This window comes from Balaenoptera musculus, chromosome 1, assembly GCF_009873245.2.
Source record: "Balaenoptera musculus isolate JJ_BM4_2016_0621 chromosome 1, mBalMus1.pri.v3, whole genome shotgun sequence".
Lineage (NCBI taxonomy): Eukaryota > Metazoa > Chordata > Mammalia > Artiodactyla > Balaenopteridae > Balaenoptera > Balaenoptera musculus.
Genome location: NC_045785.1, coordinates 6,717,877 through 6,721,913, shown reverse-complemented (window position 1 = coordinate 6,721,913; position 4,037 = coordinate 6,717,877).

Here is a 4,037-nt window from a genome sequence, read left to right as displayed (position 1 = left end):
CCAAGATGTGCTGCTTTTCTGTGAGCCGGTGGAGGGCAGGGGGGCATTCCCTGCTCCTTCAAGCAGCTTGGCTGCACTGGAGTGTCAGCCCCTTCAGGGCAGGGGTTTGGCCAGTTTTGTTTATCCCGGAATCCCCACCGCCTAAAAGAACCTGACATGGAGGAGGCCCCTCAGACGATATTTGCTGAAAGAAGGGGAGGAGTGAGAGATGAGGTGGTCGCTAAGTTGTGATTTTTAAGACTTAAGGTTGGGGAAGCCTCTGCATGTGTTCAGGTGCATAGCGAACACCAAGGGGTCCTGAAGGTGCATAGCAAACACCGAGGGGCCCTGAAGGTGCATAGCGAACACTGAGGGGCCCTGAAGGTAGACAGGGAAGGGTGTCGGGAGAAGAAGGCAGTGCCCCCTACACACACACAGCAGAGCTAGAGGCTTTCATAGAGGGGTGTGTGTGAAGAGGGCGTGTACAAAAAGGTGGAGAAAACTGAGGTGTAGGAAAGGAAAGTGCAGGGACCACCTGCTGAAAGGCTTCTGACAGGATGTGAAATCTTCTCCTGGGAGTTAGGGAGGCAGAGGCCAGGGGCCGGGTGGGACAGAGGTGGGGTTGGGAGCAGCTTTCGTGGGGGTGGAATGGGGATTCCCCAGGTGGTGAATTCCATGACTTACAAAAGTAGTGAAGGCCCAGACAAATTAAAGAGCACAATGCTGTGGTTGAACCATCCTTACCTTCTGCCACAGGGACCTACAGTGTGAGGGGGCACAGAAAACAACCATAGATGGCAGCTTGCAGTGCTGAGAAACAGTAAGACCAGAATGTCAGAATTAAGGGACTGTGGCATTATTAATTCAGCTCATGTTACCTGCAGCACCCCTAAACCAGGGGAGGCCCTGGAGTTCATGATTCTGTGTGTCTATTCTCTGGGGTCAACCATGGTTCTGCCACTTAGTAATTGAGCGACTTGGACAACTTATTTGGTTTTTCTGTACCTCGGTTTCCTTTTTGGTTGAGCTAATAGTAAATGCCTCACATGGTTGGTTATGAGAATTAAATACTATGCTTGTAGCTTTTAGATCAGTGCCTGGTGTGTATTAAGCACTTAGTTATTTTTAAGTGTTTGGGAGTGAATGTTGATCTTGTAGACAAACACACAGGGAAAATACAGTGAGAGACCACTCTACATGAATACTGGGATTAAACAAGTAAGTGGATGGCAGATGCTGGGAACCATCTCACAGTTGCAGTGAGAAATTACAGATAAGCCAAGAGAGAGAATCTAGAATGATCCATGTGGTAATAGACTAGAGTTGGAGATATTGTTCAGCTGAATATAGACACAGGTGGCTACACATAGAAATATTTATAGATATGTGGATTTACAAGGGTTGGTAAAATACAACAGGAGGAGAAAGAGATGGGCCTGGTGCTATGGTTGCACAGAAGGAAGATGGCGAATTAGGAAAGACAAAAAGGATTTCTCCAGGAGAAAATGCAGTAGGAAAGAGAAGAATGGTCATTCCAGGCGAGGAACAGCACAGAGAGATGATAGGGTTTGAGGGGAACGCCAGGTAGCTTGGTGTGAACGTGAAGCCAGAAAGCCCGAACTAGATCCTGTAGGTCCCTGTGAGCCACACTGAGCCTGAACCTTGTCCTCAAGATAAAGGTGGCGGGACTTCCCTGGTGGCGCAGTGGTTAAGAATCCGCCTGCCAATGCAGGGGACACAGGTTTGATCCCAGGTCCGGGAAGATCCCACACGATGGAGCAACTAAGCCCGTGCGCCACAGCTACTGAGCCCACGTGCCACAACTACTGAAGCCTGCCTGCTTAGAGCCCATGCTCAGCAACAAGAGAAGCCACCGCAATGAGAAGCCCGCCCACCATAACGAAGAGTAGCCCCTGCTCGCTCATCGCAACTAGAGAAAGCCCGTGCGCAGCAACGAAGACCCAACGCAGCCAAAAAAAAAAAAGATAAACCCGGTGGTACGTGACCGTTGAGTTTCAGAGAGTGCGGTTGCAGTAACAAGACCAGGCAGGACTTGGGGAGGGAGACCGATTGGTGAGAAATAATGAGGGCCCTGCAAAGCCAGCAGTGGTGAGACCGAGAAGTGAGGGAGAATTCAGAGAGACTTGGTGGGATTTAAGGGCCACTCGGCCACTGTAAGTGAGGCATCTGGCATACGTGCCAGGTTTCTAACAGGGGCCAATGGCGAATGGTTTGGGGAGCTGAGTGGCAGGTTTTGGGAGAAGACTAACATTTTTGGACCTGTTGAGATGGGGGAGCTCACGGAACACACGGCAGGCATCTAGAAGGAAGTTGACCGTATGGCTCGGAAGCCAGAAGAGCAAGGATGTAGATTCAGGGGAAACACACATGCTTATCAAGCATCTACTGTGTTCCAGGCACTGGGGCTGCAACAGTGAAGAAAACCATGTCACTGAGTGAGAGGTGCGATAAAGAAAAATCGAGTAGCGTGAGGGTGACAGGTGGAGAACGGCTGCTTTCCAGGGAGGGGGAGGAAGGCCTCCCTGAGGGAGGGAGAGAGGGGGCGGCCACAAGAGAATCTGCACAAGCACCGGCCTGGTGCAAACAGTCCTGAAGTGAGAGAGGGCTGGCCGCAGCTCGGGAGGGAGGTCGGTGGAGCCGGAGCAGAGAGGGAAAGGAAGGCGGTGGCTGGCAGAGACTCAGCAGGCCACCGGGAGGACTGGGGATTTTATTCAGAACGTGACGGGAAGTCACTGGTTGACTTGAGTCCGACAATTCTGATCTGATTTGCAATTTAAAGAGTCACTCCATTAGAAAATGTCAGGAGATGGGAGGTCCGTGGATGCTGATCAAGGTCAGTCAAGGTCAGGGCAGTTAGCAAGTGAGAGAGATGGCGGTGAGGGGCTACAGACCCTGTTTGTTCGCTGCTGTGTATCCACGGTGCCAAGAGCACGCGGCAGGGCTCACTGGGTGTTGTTTTGAATCGATGAGTCTTGGCCGGGAGGATTTTAAGTGCGAGAGCAGAGCAGCGTGAGGCTGAGCTGATGTAGGGAGAGCATAATTGGAGGAGTTGCCAGCCCCAAGGCAACACGTTCATAACCCCATGAGGCTGGTAGCTTTCACCAGTGGTTTCCACGCTTCTGGATTTCACAGACCAAAACTGGGTGAACTAGCGTTGGGCTGCCTACTTTTTATTTTGTAAGTAAAAACCTAAAATAGGGAATTCCCTGGTGGTCCAGTGGTTAGGACTCCATGCTTTCACTACCGAGGGCGTGGGTTCAATCCCTGGTCAGGGAACTAAGATCCCACACTGCGTGGTGTGGCCAAAAAAAAAGAAAAAAAACCTAAAATAATAATAATAACTCTCGGGCTTCCCTGGTGGCGCAGTGGTTGAGAATCTGCCTGCCAATGCAGGGGACACGGGTTCGAGCCCTGGTCTGGGAAGATCCCACATGCCGCGGAGCAACTGGGCCCGTGAGCCACAATTACTGAGCCTGCGCGTCTGGAGCCTGTGCTCCGCAACAGGAGATGCCGCGATAGTGAAGAGGCCCGCGCACCGCGATGAAGAGTGGTCCCCACTTGCCGCAACTGGAGAAAGCCCTCGCACAGAAACGAAGACCCAACACAACCATAAATAAATAAATAAATAAATTTAAAAAAATAATAATAATAATAATAATAATAATAATAACTCTCAACTACTATCATAATGAGAAGTAGGTGATTTAAAAGAAAGGGCATTTTACTATATAGGGAGGATGTGACCACAGAATAAATTTCAGTCCTTTAAATTGAATGGATTTTTCTTCATGGAAACCTCACTACATTGCCCTCTGTCCTGAGGTCACTTAACCAGCAGAAGACAGACTTCAGGAATGGGGGGGCAGCAACCCTGGCGATGTTTGTTACGGAAGAGCTTGGAGGGCAGAGTCTGAAGTCCCTCTTTGGAATGAAAGTGACACAGAGTCTTGCCATCTTCAATCCGCTTCCTCGAGGGCTGGTTCCTCAGTCCCCAGAGGAAGAATGAGGAGGCAGGTAGTTGCCATTCTGACCCTCAC